At 65.2% G+C, this 18937-nt stretch overlaps 1 long non-coding RNA gene across 1 annotated transcript in view; it reads right to left on the bottom strand.

Annotated features, from left to right (window-relative positions):
- Positions 1-4835: 4835 nt before the first annotated feature.
- The window catches only part of LOC121020014 (uncharacterized), a 14784-nt gene continuing 682 nt past the window's right edge, over positions 4836-18937 (bottom strand). Inside the window, exon 2 of the long non-coding RNA XR_005785885.1 lies at positions 4836-6450. This is a non-coding gene — a long non-coding RNA (uncharacterized LOC121020014). The remainder of the gene's footprint in view (positions 6451-18937) is intronic.

Raw genomic sequence — 18937 nt, 5'->3', positions numbered from 1 at the left:
CTTGGGGGGGCAGTCCTTCCTGGGGGGGGAGTCCTTATGGGGGGGAGTCCTTCCTGGGGAGGGCCAGTCCTTCCTTGGGGGGGTAACAGTCTTTCCTCGGGGGGCAGTCCTTCCTGGGCAGGTTTGGAACACGTGCAGAAGGCAAGTCACATACCCAGGGTCTCCAGTGGACTGGCCAGTCCTGAAACAGGTCGCCAGCCTTCCTGTCCCCAAGAGCCTTCCTTGGAGTCCTGTCCTGTCCCCCTGCTCTCCTGGTCAGGTGCAGGGACTTTCCATTCGGGGCTGACAGCACACGAGATGTACAAATGGAGCTATTCTTATTATTGTGTCATTACGTTATTATTGTCACAGACGGGATTGATTAGAAACCGTCAAAGCAAGAGTGGCCGGAAGGTCAGTGCCATGGGCGGGGAAGGGCCCACTGGGGATGGCCGAATTGCTAGGAAGGGTCTCTCGGAGGCGTCTCTGCTGGCCCGGAAGGAGGCGCAGCCGTGGGCACTTAGAGCATGGGCGGCCGGCAGAGAGGAGCACGTCAAACTCGGGAGACTGTGGTCACCGTCCCGGGAGTGAGAGGACCATCCCCCAAGGACTTCCGTCCTGAGGGGAAATTTAAATGTGTAAGCAAGCACGTCCTGAACCCCAAGGGGGTCCCCAAATCCTTCTGCCTCCGAACAGGCTGCGGGAAATGGGGGAGGCACGGGATGGAGATGCCCACGGGGCCCGCACACCCCGGACGGAGCCCGCACACCCCGGGCACAGCGCCTCGGGCCCCTCGAGCCTCCCGTGAGGAGCCGTGCAGGGCAGTCCCGAGTTACAGGGGAGAACAGGTCTGGGGACACCTTCCCAGGGTCCCCGGCCAAGACTTCTCCGGAGGCCTGTGCAGGGCCCAGGGCCGCTTCAGAGCAGCACACGCCTCCCCCGAGGGCTGCCTTGAGACTCACAGAAGAGGCCTCTTCGGGTGGCCCGGCAGGCACAGCCCCAGCCCCGTGCGTCCTGGGGGACAGTGGCCTCAGGGACAGGGATCCGCCACGGCCACCGAGGTGGGCAAGGTAGGCGGGGGCCGGAGCCCCCAGCCCTATAGGACTTGCTTCAGCTGCTGGCTGTCAGGCTCCACGTTGTCTGACTCAGCAGGAAGACCGATCCTCGCCCTCCGAGGACGACAGTGGTGCAACCAAGTGACACGAGAAACCCGCTCGTTTCTGACAAGCACTGAGCCGGGGCCCAGCGCTCCTCATTCTGTCCTGTGACAAAGGTCAGATGTTCCTGGTGCTTGTTTTTCGAAGCAGACACCAGCAAGGCCTGCCCACCGCTGCTGCGGCTGTCGGCACACTTGGGGTCTTCCGTGTGTCCTGAGAATGGAGGGGCCGGAAGAGGGGTCCGGGGCCGGACCTGGAGTCTTCAATGGGCCCCCCTTCCCTTCTGTGCTGGTCAGAGCCCCTCTGCCTACCGTGAAGGAAGGAAGCTTCCAACCCCTGGGGGACCCCGGCCCCACCCACGACCGCTGTCTGGTTGGCCATCTGGGGGGACCTGTCTCCTGCTTGCCCCGCACACCGTCCTGCCGCCCTCTGACAGACGTCCAGGGGCTGCCCTGGAGCAAACGGAGGCCAGATGAGGGCCGCGGGCCCTCCAGAAAAGGTCAATACAAAGGACAAAATGAGTCGTGTCAATCCGGACCCACCTCCCCTCCGCCCAGGCGGCCCCTCTTGGCGAGCACTACCCCCCCCCCCGCCCACCCCCACCCCACCCCGAGGGCTCCAGTGACGCAGGCCCGGCCACGAGCATCCCCTGGGACGCTTGCTGGGGCTGCTTCAGTGAGTCCCCCGCCCCCCCCCCCCCCCCCCAGCCCCAGGCCCTGCCCCAGAATGAAGCCAGCCCAGGGGAAAGTGGTGAAGAGGTGGAGGCCAAAACAGATTTCCGATCACACGGTCGGAGGTTCTGGATCCAGCCCGAGCTTCAGAGCTCGCGGCCACGAGCCCCTAAATTGCCTTCTGAATTGGGTTTCTCTCCCCGGCCGACACTGAGCCCGTCCGGACTCCCGAGCGACGGCAGACCGCAGCCCACTGTGTGCCCACTCCTCCCCGAGCCCCTGTCTCCTCCCACGACGGGACACGCGATGCTGCCCGGCAAGGAGGGGAAGGGGAACAGGCGTGCCACCACGCACGAGTCTCAAGAAAAGCCCAGGCAATGCCAGGCAGAGCCGGCCACACGCTGAGGCGTGCGCTGAAATTTCTGGAAAAGGCAGACCTGATCTCTGCCGACAGAAGGTGGATGGAGGGGGCGTGCGAACAGGACCCCCATGCCTCGCGGCTGCACGGAGGCCCATAAAGGTGGCCGAGCAGAGGGCTGGAGGGGCCATGGGCCCAGGGAGGGGCGCGCGCGACAGGGGCTGAGTCCTCCTCAGCGGGGTTGCCAAGGAAAGCCCACAGTCCCCAGCCCGACCGCCTCGGTCTGAGCCTCACCCCACACGCGCCATCCCCCTGCCTCCCCAGACGTGACCGTGAATCGGCTCTCTGTGCGTGTGTGTGCGTCACCCCTGCCTGGGTGTGCCTGTGCGTGTGTGTGCGTGTGCAGGTGTGTGTCCCCAGCTGTCAGTGCTGGGCCTTGCACAGAAACAGACGGGCAACAGATAAGGACAAGTGCACTGGGGCGCCAGCCGCGCGGGGTGTGAGTGGCGCTGGCACTTGGACGTCTGATGGAGGCAGTGTTTCCCCAGGACGGGAGCACTGTCCCAGGAGGTGCGGGGCAGGGGTGAGGACAACGGACCAGGCTGGATGCTGAAAACACACACCGCCTTCATTACACAACCACACGAGCTCCAGATACAAAGCTCTTCAGAGGCCGTGGAAACAGCAGGGAGGGAACTTTCCAGCTCGAGGACCCGCCTCCCCCACCGCCACGTGCCCACCCTGTCCCCGTGAGGAAGGACACTCCGTCTTGCTGCCACTCACTGTCCACGTACAAAGCATCTGGGGTCACTTACTGGAAAAGCATCTTAACATTTTCCAAGAAAGAAGAATCTCTTTCAAAGGCACATATTCTTTTCTCTACTGAAATGTAGCGACATTTCAGGGCCCCCTCGGAGTAAAGAATGTCCAGGGCAGGAGCACAGGTCGGGGGAGCGGGGGTTCTGAGAGGCGGGGGGGCGGGCGGGGGGTCTCTTTCTCTAGGAGCTCAAGGCCCAGGATCAGGAAGCAGCCAGGCCTAAAGCTGTCAGGCACACGGCCTTGGTCCGGGTGGCTGTCGGCAGGGACTGGTGACCGCCATTTCCTTCTTCAACAGCTTCCGGAGGCCACAGGTCCCCCTGGAGACCCGGAAAGCCGAGTTCCCGCCCCGGGCCCACCCCCGACTCCCGTGAAGGTTCTGGGAGGCACATTGCCTTCACCAACGTTCGCCGGCTTCCTTGACAAAAGTGTCCAAGGACAGTCTCGGCCGGAGCATAGGGCCAGGCGAGGACCCCATCGAGGGACCCTGAACTCACAAGGGACCCCACAGCCGGGTGCTAGGGACAAGAGGCACCGTGGGGACACATGGGGGGCACCCTGGCCAGCGAGGCCTAAAGAGAGGTGGGGCGCTGGGGCCGGAGGGAGACAGAGGGCCAGGCCAGGCTGAGGTGCTGCAGGAGGCCCGGGAGGCCTGCACCCTGAACTCCCGGGGAAGTCGGCGTGTCTCCAGGAGGGGACAAGTCCCCAGGTGGCCTCAGGGGCAGCCCAGGTAGGAAATCGTGGCTGGAAGGAACCCACCGCGGATGAGAGGGCTCAGCACCAGGGCCGCCGTGAGTGACCCGGGCGGTGATTGGAGTAGCTAATGATACGGAGCAGGGAAGGCTGGCCCCTATGCGTCCTCCGAGCACAGGGACGGGGCCACAGCTGCGGTGGGCTGTGACAGGCACCATCTGTGAGCGCTGGCCCCTCAGACCGTCTCCCCGGCGAGGGAGCCCCTGCCCGCTCTCCCCTGGAGCCTCACCCAAGGCGAGATACTCAGGCCCCCGCAAAGCCGAACGCTCAGCATGGCTGGAAACCACATGCGGGACCACCCTAGCGGCCCGAGCTCAGCCTGGACAAGGGCCTGGGTGGAAGGACGAGGCCAGGCCCCACAGCCCCGCGTGCCAACCCCAAGCTGAACTGGGCAGGGACTGCCGTGTGACCGTGGGCGCTTCCCTCACCCTTCTGGTGGCCACGCCCAGCCCCAAGGGGGACACAGACTCTGGGGCCATGACGAGCAGAGTGTGAGGCTGGAGGAAGTGTGGTCCCCAGGACGAACCCACGTCCCTGTGCCCTGGCCCCCTGCCTAGGCCCCGAGCTGGGCCCTGGTACCCGGTGGATGCCTGCTGCAGCTACTGGCCCTTGCTCGTGGGCACATCCAGCCGGGAGCCAGGCAGGCCGCCCAGGGGCAGGGACAGCCCCACCTCCGGACCCACAGCCCAGCCAGGGCTCAGGACAGAGCGTCTCCAGCTACAGAGAACATGGACCCACCCCCGGCTGCTGGGCTCCCGCTTATGCGCTCGCCTGCCGGGTGGGCCAGGCCTCTGTGCCCCCCCCCCCCACCCGGCTCTGGGAAAGCTGGGACTGGGCGAGGGGCTTCCCTGGGGGCCTCCCCCTGTTCATTCACCAAATGTCCGCTAAGCAGCTAATACCAGGAACCAGCAGGGGCCTCCGTGGCGCTTTCCGCGCACACTGTGCCGAACACGTGTCTCTGCTGTCCCTTTGGGTGGGGCAAACTGGGGCCCTAGGGCCAAACCCCAGATGGCTGCACGCACACTGCCTGAGAGCCGAGATGGCTTTTATATTTTTAAAGGATTGAGAGGGGAGAAAACCCCGTGACCGGTAAGAATTACATGGAATTCAAACATCAGCGTGCGCAGTATTTATTGGAACGTACCTAAGCCCATTTGCTCACGTATTGCCTGTGGCTGCTTACTGGGGCTGCCTGGCCGTGTGCCAGCCCCGCCGGGCACACTTTGGGCTGGTTTGGGGTCTGCAGTCACTTAACCCACAGCATCCGTGCGGTCACCCGTGGCAAAGGAAGCAGAGGGGTCTCTGGTCTACGCAGTGGGTCTCACGGGGGACCTGACCAAAGACAGCCTGCCAGGGGGCGGGAACCAGCAGCTCCCCCCTTTCCAGTAATTCAGGGGCTGGTGTCCATGGTGCAGGTGGAGATGGGAGCCGGTTTTGGTTGGTCCATCCTTCCATTTAGAGGGGAAAGCTAAGGCCAGGGGCAGGGGGCCCCGAGGCTAGACTGGACCCTGCCGTGACCCTCCTCCTGGGCTCCCCCTTCCTATCCTAAGCATCACAGAGGTTCTCGGGTCCTGGCACCAGCAGGTGTCAACACAGGTCAGAATCAGGACCACAGGCGCTGACCCAGAGTGAGGCTGCAGGGACAGGAAGGAAGGGGCAGGCTGGGGACAGGTGTCCTCACCCACGGCCGGGATCGTGTCCTGACTCAAACCGTAGCTCGTGTCCCAGGGGCCTTCACCGGTTTCAGGGTTTCCTGAGTGGGTGTCTGGCCAGGGCTGGCCTCTGGTCTCGGCACAGTATTTGCACAAGAACCTCCCTCCCGTGAGGACGGGACTCGGTTCCAGCCCTGCCGCGATGGGAGAGGGACGCGAACTGTGTCTGATCAATCGAAGAGCTGACTGATCTGCTCCTGGGCCGGTGGACAGCGGTGAAGACCGGTGAAGACCGGTATTCTCCTCTCCCGAGGACCCGTGGGGTGTGCCCCAGAGTCCCCAGCGAGGTGCCACATTTCACACTGGACCGAGAGCAGCCTCAGGCAGGAATGAGACAGACGGGGCGGGTGAGGTCCTTAGCTTGGGCTGGATTCCCAAAGTGGCCCCTTGGGCCGGAGCCCTGCCTCTCGTGTGAGTCCTGGGCACCCCCCCCACCCCACCCCCGGGCAGGGCGTGCGGGATCCCACTGCCCACGGCCGGTGGTGCCAGGGCCTGAAGCGACTTCCGGACATGCAGTGCGGGGCCTCCCCGGCCACCACCAGAGCCGTTCCTAAGGCCATCGGCGTGACAGGGGCGCCCGGTATGGTGAAGGGCCTTCGGGCCAAGGTCACCCTCAAGGAGAAAGGAGAGCCTCTCGGGGACCGGCAGGATGCAGGGCGCCAGGATAGACTTCCCGGCAGCGCGCCGGTGTGGAAACGGACGGACGTTTTCACGGTACCCTGCTGAGGGCCGCGGGGGGCAGGCAGCCACAGCTGGCCACCATCCCGGCCGCCCCAGGGAGCACAGCTCCGAGGGACCCACACTCGGAGCAGGGTGGGTGGGTCTCGGGGGGGTTCAGCCGGGAGTCCCACCTGAGGCCGGTCAGGGGCCCGGGCAGGGTAGGGGTTTCGCTTACTTGGAGCTGAGCAGACCTCGCCGGGCCTCCGTGTGGCCTCCGCTGTGGCCTCCGCGTGGCCGCCGTGTCCTCCAGCCTGGCCGACGGTGCGATCAATGCGCAGCTACAGCTGGTTGAAGGGGACCAAATCCATTGAACAGTTGATTTGGTTCCATTTTACCAGCTTTAGCAAAGCATTTGGCTCCGGGATCCACGGGAAGCGGCGACGTGGATGACAAAGTCGGCCCCAGGGTGAGGTCCGGACGTGGTGGGGGCGCCCAGCCTCTGCCCCCACCTTGCCTGCAGGGCTCACCATGGCGGAGGGGCCCTCGAGCCCTGCAGGGGCCGAACGTGAGAGGGACGCGCTCAGGGTGGGGGTGGGGGGGCCCCACGCCGGACACACGTGCACGGGGCCCCCTGGGCAGAGGGGCTCCATCCAGAGCAGTGGCGCCCCGGCCCCCCACTGGTACATCAAGGACCCTGGCACCTGCCACTGGCCTCAGCCCCGGGGCCCAGCCAAGAAACATCAGGGCCCTGCCCTCATGGGGCTAACAGCCTGGGGAGAGAGACCACTTGCCCACCCCCACCCCCACCCCCGTCCCGGTCACATTCCCAGCCAGAGCTGACACCGGACAGGCCCCTGGGTCCCACCTGGGCCAGGCTGACCATGAGCCTGGCCTGCGGTGACCTCGGCCCAGCCTGGCCCTGGAGGGGTGGGTGGGCTCTGAGGGGGGAGGGGCTGGAATATTCCGGGACAGCACCCCCTTGTGTGGCTGGGGGAGGTGAAGCAGGACAGGGGCACCCACGGAGCTGACCGCATCAGTGCCCAGGGCCCTGCCCCCCCCCCAAACCCGCGACCTGTCGGGGACGTGACGGTGGTCCCCTTGACTCCCAGGAAGGGCCCCGCATTCAGTGTGAGGACAGCACCTGGCCAGCGGAGGCCGCAGAAACCTCATCACCCTCAGTGACTCTGACGGAGCAAGTTCCTTTTTAGAAAATTAGTTTTCCTGCCAGCACCCAATTCATCAGCATCGATGACGAGGGAGGACAGCAGCCTCAGTGCCAGGGACACTGCGTCCTGGGTGTGTGGACTTCCCTCTGAGCACAGACCAGCCTGACAGCAAGGGGTGACCGCACTGACCCGCCAGAGCCCTCGCTCTCTGCTCTGCCCTCCCGACACCGCGGGACCGATGCTCGGGGGGTGGGGCTGGGCCGCTCAGCATCATACACCCGGCCGCCCGAGGGCAGGAGAACCCGCAGACCACCCCCCTCCACACCTCAGCCCCCATGCCCCTCCCCAGAGAAGTGAACTGGTCGGTGCCACAGGGTCCTTCCTCTGGGAACAGCCTTGGCCGTTCCCTCGAGACCAGGCCCCGAAGTTCACCAGGAGCCCGGGGTGAGCCCCAAACCTCCGGCCTCTCATCCCACGACCAGCGGACGGCCCCGGAGGACGAGGAGCCGCCAGGTCCCAGCCCTGTAAACACCCTTTTTATTCTGGCTCCGGAGCATGGGGAGCGGGGGGGGGGGGGCCCGAGGACCCCCGGAGCCCGGCCCTCCCTTGCCCTCCAGAGAAGGCCCTGTAGACCGAGCGACTGGCCCGGCTCTGACCAGCCGGCCACTGTTCCAAACAGAGCAGGGATGTGACAAGCTGCCCCGGGCCAACACCGTCACTCCCGTGTCGACCCTGCGCCCAACACCATCGGGGCACCCGGCCCTTCCCCACCCCTTTGACACCCTACTGCCACGTTCACCACATCTGAGGGAATCTCCCCCAAATCACAGACCTTCTGCTTCCGCATGCTTCCCCTTTGGGGGGGGGGGGTTGGTCCCACCGCGGCCCTCGGCCGAGTCAGTCCAGCCCCGGCCTGTCCAGCCCCTGCTCGAGGCCGGAACACTCCGGGGCTCGAGTCCAGAGCCACCGATCCTTGTCCGTGAGCAGGTGGGAGCTTCGAACTCGCCAGGGAGCACAGCAAATGTGGCCTAGGGGTTTTAGCCCCAGCACTAGGCACGGGGCTGGCCGTGGGGTCTTGGCTGGGCTGTCTCGGCGAGCGCAGACCGAACCCCTGCGTGCCGGGCACCGGGATCCTGGCATCCCGTTAGAGGGCACTGGGCTCGGGACGCCTCCCTGTGGCCATTCTCCCGGGGGGAGTGGATGTCCAGCCGCCCACTCTCGCGCCCCCCCGCACGGCCTTGCCTGGGGAACGTTCTGGCAGCTCTTTCCCGGACGAGTGACTACCACACGTGACGGCGGATTTGGGGGGGCTCGCTGGGTCTGTGTCTGCAGTGGGGCTCCAGGGGGAGGCGGTCCCTGTCTCTCTGACTCAGTTGCCCAGTGACCGCGTTGACTCAATTTGGCAGATTTTTCTGCCTTCCGCCACCCCAGCATCCCGGGGTCTCAGTCTCTGTCTGGGGCTCCCGACTTCCCCGCGAGCCCCTGAACGACCCGTGGCTCAGCCCAGGTGCCTCTCAAGCCCACCCTCCCGGGAGCCCCCCGCCCAGCTCGGGCCCTGCCACTCACCTCCACCAAACGGCCTCCGGAGCCCCCGCAGCCCCTCACCCCCACCGCCCGCTCTCTGGAACCCTGACCCTGGGGCCACAAGGAGGCGCAGAGAGACCGAGCCCAGGGGACTCCAGAGAAAACGGACAAGGCTAGTGCCAGGCCTTCACCATGACTCGCAAATGCGCCACCGAGTGTGCGTTTACGTGCGCGGTGCGTCCCGCCGTGACACAGGTAAGCTTGTCCTGGGCAGGGACTGCGCCCCAGGCCTGGGCTGCAGGGCCCCGAGTTCCGGTGAATGTACCATCTGCCGGAAAGGCAGGCCGTGGCTGCAGCCGGGTAGTGCTTTTGCCCGAACCCCTCCCCGGCCCTTCTGCCTCTCCTTCCGCTAGGGCACGACAGACCGAGGCTGCAGCTAAGACACTCTGTGCATTTTATGAGCAAAACAACTAACTAGGTTTTAAAACATCTGCTGACGGAATTGTCCCACGCGGGGAAGTACGCTCAGCGTTTTTGAAGCAGCAGCTGACGCTGGATGTGGGGAATCACTGCGGAAAACACCAACGGCCCTGTTAAAATCGATAGAAAATTAGACGCTATGAACATGCACTAGGTGTCCAATTAGTTACAATTGGAGCAAACCACCGCGTAGATGAAGGCGCGGTGTGTTCGCCAAGACGCGTGGCTGGCGTCGCCCCGAGAGGTCCCGGTGGGGCAGCGACAGCACCAACGCGAGAGCCGGAGGCCTGTGGTGCTGCCGGCACTGCCCCCAAGTGCCCCCCCCCCCCCGGGGCCCAAGCGGCAGCTGGCACCTCTTCCGGGAAGCTCTCCGGCATTTGGCGAGGGCCCTGGACTCAGCAGGGACTCAGTGAGCGGCTGAGCTCCCCGGACAACCTGGGCCACACCGGGCTGCCCCTGTACCCTAAGCTGTCCCAAAGTCCGACCCACCCGTCGGGGGCTCTCGGCGGGCTTCCTCGGCCTCTCTGAGCCTCAGTTTCCCCATGTGAGAGGGCCGGCCACGCCCTGCCCGTAGCCGATGTCAACCCAAGCCCCGTCACGGCGGTCACCGCCGTCCCAGCTCAGTGAAAGGCCCTGGCCATTGTCCCTCAAGGGCAGCGAGCAGCGTCTCTCCCACGCCGCCCCACCGCCCCTGGCCCAGGACCCCAGGGCGCAGCGTTCACTTTGGGCAGAAACCACACAGACTCCTCCAGAAGGAGGTGTCAGTGGCCCGGCACACTGAGCACTGCAGCCCGAGTCCCGGGGAACAGGTGGCACCAGCTTCTGCTCAAGTGCAACCAACAGCCCAGACAGACCTGCAGCTAAAGACACGGCCCTTGGAGGTCACAGAGCAGAGGTGACGCGAAACCCCCCCCAGCCCTGCGAGCACATACCCACCCGGGGGCGGCCCCCCATCCACATGCCCACCCGGGGGCGGCCCCCCCAGCCCCCCAAACACATACCCACCCGGGGGCAGGCAGCCTGTGGCCGCGACAATACCTTACACAGCTAACAGATCCCTTCCCTCCACCAGGAGGTACCAACAACTCACATCTGGATGCGTCTGGTGTTTTTTACTACGAAGCTTTTAAAATTTAAACATAAGTAACCTAATACATCTCCAGCAGCAACATTACCTATTAGCACTCAGATTCACCACTAAATTAATTTTTAATTCCAAATTTCGGTTAATTATTAAAATAAATAGCAAAGAACGACAGTTGGCCCCAGGAACGTGAGCAGCCCGGCCAGGGCTGTGCCGAAGGAGCCTTCCCGGGGATTCTGTTCGGGCTGCGGGGTCCTTACAAAGGAGTCTCGGGGGAGACCCGCGGTGAAAAGGCAAAAGCAAGCCCCGCCCCCAGACATTTCTCATTCTCGCGACGCTGACCCAGCCAGGTGCCACACAAGACCCGCTCGGCCCAGTCCCGTAACTTTTCTGTCTATTCGAAAAAATATGTATTCTTTCTCAACACTGATAAAAGTTTAATACGGAGTTGCCCGGGTTTTTAATAAACTTGTCGACAAAAGAGCAGGGCAAATTGATGGGGCCCCTCCTAGAGATAAATTTCACCTCAAACAGACCCAAAGAGCACGGGGACAGGCCGAGGGGGAGGCACGATTGTTTTGCTGTTCTTTGCAAAAAGTGGTAAGATGGATTTTTGTGTCTTATTAGCTCACACATAGGGCCGGGGTAGAAGCAGGTATAATTTCAGGAAAGAAAGCCGCTTGGCTGAGAACCAGATCCGAGAGCCCTGAGGTCAGGGGACAGTGGCAGCTCGGGAGCAAATTAGCAGCCAATGTGCTCGGAGATAAGAAGAAGCCACCAGGCTCCGTGGTCCGTCTCTGGAGTCCCCGTCACACCCCCTCCACCTGCAGAAACGGATCCCGGCAGCCGCCAGAGCCCGGAGCGCAGGGACGCGTGCTTCACCGGGTCAGGGGGATCAGCAGTCTACCGTGGGAGGCCTGAGCTGCGCCAACACAGACCGCGCACGTCCAACCCTAAATTCTGCCTGCTTGGCGAGGTCTTCCAACGGCGGAGACGCGTGAAGTGTAGCTACCCGTCTCCAGGCAGGGAGTGGCACCCCGTGCTTTGCGGGGTATAAGCAGGCCCTTTTATTCCCTCACTCAAGGTCACCTGCTCCACTGGCTGCAGAGCGGTTTGAAATTCCACCATTAGAGATTCACTTCTTGGGCCAAAGGTGGAAGGAAAGCAGGTCCCCCTGGGAAGCTGCTGGCCTACCAGCTATGGGGCCTTGGGGCAAGCTGCTGTGTGCAGCACAGGAGGCCATGGCCAGGGACAGACAAGGAGGTATAGAGGGGACTCTGGCGACAGCGTCCACGCTGCGGGACAGAGCCCGTGGGAGCCGGGCCAGGTGGCTCCCCACCCTACCACACATAGCCCCCAGGCCGGAGTTGGGGTCCTGGCCCTCTTCACCCCTCGGTGCCCTTGGAAGTGGACGACAGGAAGTCTCCAGGTCCTGTCTGGACTTGGGGCCCACGATGGGAAGAGGTGAGGAGGGCACAGGGCTCGGAGCCCCCCCACCCCACCCCAGCCTGTCACTGCAGCCGGCACTGGGGTGGTGGGCAGGGTGCAGGGAGGCCGCCTGGGGCCTCCCCTGGCCCGGAGTCATCTGAGTTCAGCCTCTCCAACAGGACAGCTGAGAACGTGGACTATTTATACCGGCCAAGGCGGGCAGGCGGCCGCACAGACACATAGCCCAGTAGCCATATGTGGGCATGACCGACGGCAGACAGGCCTGCCAGGGGGACAAGGACCCAAAACAGTGTGTCTGTCTGTCCTGGGCGTCCTTCAACCTCCAGATGTCCCCCACCGAGCGCCCCCCCCTCTCCGTATCACCCCCAAGCCGTGACAGGTTCCCGACAGCTGCCTTCCCCCACCCCCACCACTCAACTGTTAAAAATACTCTGGTCACTGAGCCTCCCGTCCTGCGGCTGTCCTCTGTGCCCCGAGCTAGCCATCTGAACCCGTGGGGGCGACTCCAGACTCTCAACCACCAGGTCCTTCGGGGCTCCGCTCCCCAGGATGGGGAACAGCCCGAGACCTGGCCACCCGGCTCTTGTGCGGTGGAAACTTCCTTCCTTCGTTCTCTCCCTGGGCTGGGCACCAGGGGCCTGGGAGGGGCCTCGGTGCCCAGCGTCCCTGGCCCCGTCCCACACACCCGGTCTCACCCCCAGCCCAGCACGAGAAGCAGACCTGGGCCTCTGGAAACCTCGGTGGGTGGCACCGATGGCCAGTGCCCTGCCACGTTTCAGGGCCGGTCGCCCTGAGTCTCTACCTCAGGAGCAGCTGCCGGGCTGCCAGAGCCGGCCCTCTTGTCCCTGCCCTTGAGACGCGCAGCCCTGCATGCCGCCTGCACAGCTCTGCAGCAGCCTGCACTGCTCGGGCCACCGCGCCGGCGGCCCCTCCCCGCTGGGCGGGCTGGGCCTTCCCGGGGGTCAGAGCCAGCCTGCGACTGGGAGCGCTGAAGGCAGTCCCCACCGGGGAGCCAGGAAGGCACCCAGGAGCAGCCCCAAGCCGGGGCCAGCCAGGTCCAGGGCCTTGTGGGGCCGGGTGAGAGAATCCCCAAGCAGGATGCGGGCGGGAGACGGCAGGAGCTCCCGGGGGGCCACCGGCGCTATGCTGGGGGGCCCCTCCTCTTGCCCAAAGTCACGCCAGCCTCTTCCCCTCTGAGGCTGGCTGCTGGCGGGCCAAGGGCAGCAGGGCCAGGCCAGGGTCCCCCAGAAAGCCACGCGCTCTCATCCCCGGGGCCCCTCTCCAGCAGCTCGGTACCCAGGCCTGGCCACCCTGAGGAGCAGGGGGCGTCAAAGGCAGGGAGCCGAGCGGCAGCGAGCGGAGGCCCTCTGCAGTGGGACGTGCGGCCGGGCGAGAGCGAGGCTGAGTCAGCACAAAGCTGCTCTCACGGAGGCTACCCTTTATGCTAAGGTGGCACAATTAATGCGATCGCGCCGGCCCCGCCCCCGCCCGCCGGCCCCGCCCACTTCCGCACCCGCCCCGTCCACTTTGGGCCCCACAAGGCCTCCGGCCTCCAGGCTCCAACGCCCCGCGCTCTGCGCTGGCCCTGAAGAGCCCTCGGGCCCTCCCGGTTCTCACTCAGGCCGTGGGGGGACAGGGATTTGCAGTTCCAGCAATGTCCACTTTGATTGACTGGGGCTGCGGCAGCTCGACCATCCTCCTGCAGGGCAGTCCGATCATTTGTTCTTTAGCGCAGCGTTTTTCACGTGAGATGGACCGTTTTCAACGAGATTCCTAAGCCCTGTTCACAAATGCCTTCACCAGCCCTCCCCCCTTGAAAACCTCACGCAGGGAAGGGCTTTCCCGCCCGTGACGAGTGCACCACCACCACACCAGAGCCACAAGCACCCCTCCTTGGAAGCAGGTGCCACAGTCCACGTGGCCACCTGGCTACAGACAATTTGTGGTCGGCACGAGCGCGGGCACGCGGTGCGACGGGGCTGCCCCAGCCTCCCGACCCCCTCGCACGGCGAAGGTCCATTTGGAGCGTAGCTGGGTTTGGTGAGCCGTCCCCTGGAAGAACGGAACCAATGACACCCTGACATGAGTGCCACGATTCTCGGAGCTGCCGTTTCTACCTCAGAATCTGGGGCCTGCCACCGGCCCGCAATCCACCCAAGTGTCCTGGAAACCCAGGAGCCCCCCCACTCCTCACTCTGAGAGCTCAGAGAAAGGGGCACCGGCCCCCCCTCCCGACCTGGGTTTCTCCCCACGACCTCACAAAGCCCACGTCCCCAAGGTGGCAGGCAAGCCCTAAGAGGTGGAGCTCTGACCCCACCCAGGAACGCCCCAGGCCCTCTCCCCCTGCCAGGGCCCCAGGGCCCCCGCGGCAGCCCATCTCTGGTGGCGGGCCATCCCGGAAAAGAGCTCTGGGCGGAGGACACACCCTGTCCTGCCGCTGTCTCCTTCCCCCACAGAAAGGCCCAAAGACCCAACTCAGAAGCCACGCTTGCTCTGGGCTCCCTCCCTGGCTCCTTCCCCGGGAAGCCAAGAACTAGGGCTTCCCGAACAGAAAATTCCAGCCGCCCCCAAGACTCCCATCGGGAGGCGTCCAAGTGGTGCCCGTTCTTAATTTGGCCAATCAAGAGACGGGTGGCAATTTACAGCTCTCTCCCTGCGAACTCTCTGGCTTTACTGCTCAGTCAAACCTGATTCCAAAACACTAATGCTTTTATTTAAACACCACATCCTGCAATAAAGCCCTAATGTGCAGCGGGATGCCTCGAGGGGAAGAGCCGTGTGTCTGCGGCCAGCCCCGGTGGCCATGCGCCCTGCTACTTCCCTCCCTGTGGCCGGAGCCGGAGGCATAGGGCAGAGATGACCTTCCTGGGGACGCTGGGCACTGACCCCTCTGGGCCCCGTGGCCGGAAGGAAGGCAGTTCCCAAGGACAAGCCTGCCTCCCGGACATGCACGCCATCGGAGTGGCCCTCGACTACGGTGTCCCCCCCGCCGCCGCCGCCCCCCCCCCCCCGCCGGCCCGGCAGCTGGGAGCCACGTGCGAGCTTGGAGCCGCCCATGTCTGCCCGTCCCCCGGCTCCTTGGTGGGCCCTTGGTGTCTCAGGGAACCTAGCTGCCCCCAGACCCAATGCTCCCAGCAGCTGGAGGAGGCGGCCTGCTGGCCTGCCCCTCCCTGTCCCACCCCCATGCAAGAGCCGCGTTCCTGCCAAAGGTCAGCGTGTGGGAGGGGCTGGGGCACCTGCCGTGGGCCCCAGGCAGCAATGCCAAGGACGCCCAGAAAAGCAGAGATGACACACACATTGGAAAAATAGCCCTGAGCCCGAGGAGGACGTGCCCTGGGCAGACACGCCGGCCTCACCCCACTCTGAGGGCCAGAGACTGGCAGAGACGCCTGGCCCCTGCCAGCCACCCCCCCCCCCACCCCACCCCACCCCCGCCGCCCCGGGGCCCTCTGCCCTCAGCCTCCCCGGAGGAGGACCAGCGCCCTGGAGACCACCTCTACAGAGGCTCTGCTCTCCTCTCCTGGGCCCTTACCACCCCGCCCCGGGCTCTTTCCCTGGCAGGGGCTGGGGTCACACGCAGACATGGAGAACAGCTCAGGCTGGTGTAGTGGCGTGGGGCAGGACCAGCTGGGGAGAGGGGCTCGGGGCCGGCCACGCTCCGCCCCTGCGGTCTCTGTCTTCACCACCACGGGCTCCCGAGGGGCCCTCGGGGTCCAGGGCTTGGGTGTTTTCAGGCAGGAGCGGGGCCTGGCACCATGGGCCTTCTGACCCTGCTCGCCGGTCCCCGGGGGACTGTGCTGCGGGGTCCCCGCCTCACAGTACGGCCCCTGGGAGCCAAGGAGGGTCCCCACGTGGCCACAGGAGCCCCTTCTCTCCTCCCTTTCCTTGCCCCGCGTGACTCCCTGACCCTGAGGGGACTCCCTGTGCTTCTGGTGCCCGTGAATAGCTTTCTGCCCCTACCTCACAAACAGCCCTTTCTACTGGCACGTGACCCCTTTCAGGGTGCCCAGAAGCGATGGCCCGGAGCCCCAGGCACCCTGCGTTCCCAAGCCAAGGCCCCCACCCCCAGCCCTCCAGCCCCCGCGCCGGACCCCACTCCTGCCCCAGGGCCCCCACCCCCAGCCCTCCAGCCCCCGCGCCGGACCCCACTCCTGCCACAAGGCCCCCTTGCCTCTGCCGCAGTCAGCACGTTGAATATTTAATGTCTGATGAACGCTTCCACCTGCTGACACAGGCAAAGTGACAGAAACAATGCCGGCAGGGGACAGGGCCGTCCACTGACGCCCAGGCGGCCTGCCACGGAGGCCTCGCCCCGGCCACAGCTGCCTGCCCGGCTGTCTGTGTGTCCGTCTGTCCCCCGGGCGGCCCCGCGGGTGAGAGGTCCCCGCCTGAAATACATACTTCTTTACATTCCATAGCTTAGGTCCATATGGGCATATAAAGAAGTATGTTTCCCAAGCAGGTAGTTCAGTGAGTACAGTCACGTGGGCTCCGGGAAGGGGAGGCCCCACGGAGGCCACGGGGCGTCTGCCTGGAGCCTTGCCTGTGCCCGAGGCCCCACGCCCTCCAGCTCTGCCCTGCCCCCTGCCCTCAGGGCTCCCCCTCTGTCTGGGGCTCCCGGGAACGTGCACACACATGGTCAGGAAGGGCAGAGGCAGAAACCCGCTCGAAGTCTCGAGAAAGCCTCCCTCGCCCCACAGTTATCTGGTTTTGCGTCAATGGAACAAGAAAAGCAAGGACCCAGGCTGTCACCTCCCACCCTCACCCCGGAGAAGGGATGCGCCATTTCCTCTCAGCACCCCCCCCCCCTCCATCTGGGCACCTTGTCCCGGCCAAGTGCACGGGGAGGCCGGAGCGAAGACACCGCAGCTCAGAAGGAGCCCACCAGGGGCGATCAGGGAACCGGGTGGCCAGAGTCCACGGGGCGCCGGCATCACTGGCCTCGAGCCCAGAGGGGGGCAGCAGGAGCCCCCGAGAAGTGGACAGGCCTTACCTGGGCAGCTGGCGGGCAGCTCGCTGGGCTGGTCCCTGGTGGTTCTGCCTCCCAGGAACCAGAGCCCTCAAGGGCAGGGCTCGGTCGGTGCCTCTGTCTTTGAAGACATGTGTGACAAGGGCGGCTGCCGGGAGACGCTGGGAGGCGGCCCTCGCCTCAGCCAGCCCTTGTGCCGGGGGGGGGGGGGGGGGGGGGGGGGGGGGGCGCCCGCCCGGGGGGGGGAGAGGCCCCCCCCTCCCCCCTGTGGCTCCTGTGTCCCTTCCTCGCCTCTGTCTCCCTCTCCCCTCCTGGCACGTCATGCCCTCTGCCACGGCCCCCAAGAAGAGGCTGGCCCCAGCGAGCAGCTCACACGGGTGCCGGGGCCACCGAGCACTGCCACCAGTTTTGGCGATGTGGCCCAGGGGCGCCTGGCTCCTGTGGCCCGTGCCCGGCCTCCACCGGGCCTGATCAATACCAATTTACTGTCAAACGCAGGGGCCGCCTTCCCGTTAATGAATTTCCCGGTGCTCACCAGCTTCTAATGAACCCGTTAAAGAGGGTTTAAGTAAACTTAGCAAGTGGCGAGCTAAGCACTTTGGAACACTTAATTGTATCGATATTGTTGTCACTGCATCTCAGAATGTCCCTGTGATAGAAGCAGCCCCTCGTCCCCATCGCCTACCTTCTACGGCCGCCCCGAAGCCAGGAGTCAGAACCGCAGAGTCTGACAGAGAGCAGTGTGACCTCTGGGTCAGGTCCCCACCACAGGAAGGGGCACTAACCCCCTCCCCCCCGCCAGCCTGCGCCCAGGGGCGTCAGGCGTCCATGAGGGGGGGTCTTGCCATCGCCAGGGTGAGTGAGGCCCGCGGATGGGGCAGTGGCACGCTGAGGCTGTCAGGTGCCTGCAGGGGGAGAGAGCCGGGGGCAGGCAGGCTCACTGGGGGCAGGAGCCGGGCTGGGCACAGACAGAGGAGCTGGGCCCAGGGTCCTGGTGTGGCCGGACGAGGCCCCGGGCCTGAACACACTTCAATTCTATCAGCGAGACAAGGCCTGGGGTGCCCCCGTGCGCCCCTGCCCACCGGGCAGCCCACTTGTCCTGTGCAGACGGGCCCAGAGAGGGTCGTCCGGACGCTGCCGTCCCCAGGGCCGGGCTGTGTCTCAGCAGAGCCTGCAGCATGCAGAGGCAAGTAAGCAATTTCTCCAGTCCCTGGGCTGTGGTGGCTGCACCGGGGACAGCCAGGCTGGGGTTTTCCGTGGGGCTGTGTGATCTGGGCTCCAAGAGGCCCCCCCACCGACAGGAGAGGGCCACCCTACAGAAAGACACCGAGAAGCGACGTCCCGTCGTCCGATCTTCGTGTTGCTGCTCTCGTCTATCACCTTCACGCAGCCCGCATGAGAAGGGCGGCCGGGGCACCCCCACTCCCCCCTGCGTCCCAGAATGTGCCCTCGAGACCCTCACACGAGAAATTTCCCTGCCAGCCTCTGACAGGTGAGGCCTCAGAGGCACTGCTCAGGCCGGGGACCCTCCCTCACCGCCCTCCCCACGCCAGGCCTTCACACGGGCTGCATCTGGGACACAGAGGAAAGTGGGGGGCTCCAAAGGGCAGGAGGGGTTAGACTAGGTCCGGCCAGAGTCCCGCGAGCTTCCGCCCTGCTCCAACACGAACCCCGGCCACTTTTCAAACAGTTTCCCATCCTGTGAGGACAGTGAGCAGTAGCCACCTCCAAGGGACCCCACGGTGGGGGGAGCAGCGGGCTGGCACCCTGCCCGGCCTCGCCTAGCACTCCTCAGCCGCGATTCCACCCCCCCCGCCCCGCCCCCAGCCGCGTGGGGGTCATGATCCCTCGCAGAGACCCCTGGCTGCTCCCCACCCCCGCCCCATCCCCCATCCAGCCCCCAGTCTCTGCCACATATGCTCCCCGCGGGGCGCACCTAGCATAGGACCCCTCCACCACCACCACCCCCCCCCACCATGGGGGCCGTGACAACTACAGAAGTCTAGTGTCCCAGCCTGGGGCGGCCACACCGCCGGCCTGGGACCCCCTGCCTCGGCATCTCCACCGTTAACGCTGCAAGTTCCAAGGTAAGTTTAACCACACTCCCAGCGCCAAGCTTTGTGCCTCGGGGCAGGTTCGTCGCGCCCTCCCCACCCCCC

The sequence above is a fragment of the Herpailurus yagouaroundi genome, unplaced genomic scaffold (assembly GCF_014898765.1).
Source record: "Herpailurus yagouaroundi ecotype Mexico unplaced genomic scaffold, PumYag 246, whole genome shotgun sequence".
NCBI classification, from domain to species: domain Eukaryota; kingdom Metazoa; phylum Chordata; class Mammalia; order Carnivora; family Felidae; genus Herpailurus; species Herpailurus yagouaroundi.
The sequence above is the reverse complement of the archived record's forward strand: the minus strand, read 5'-3'. Positions and strand labels throughout refer to the sequence as shown.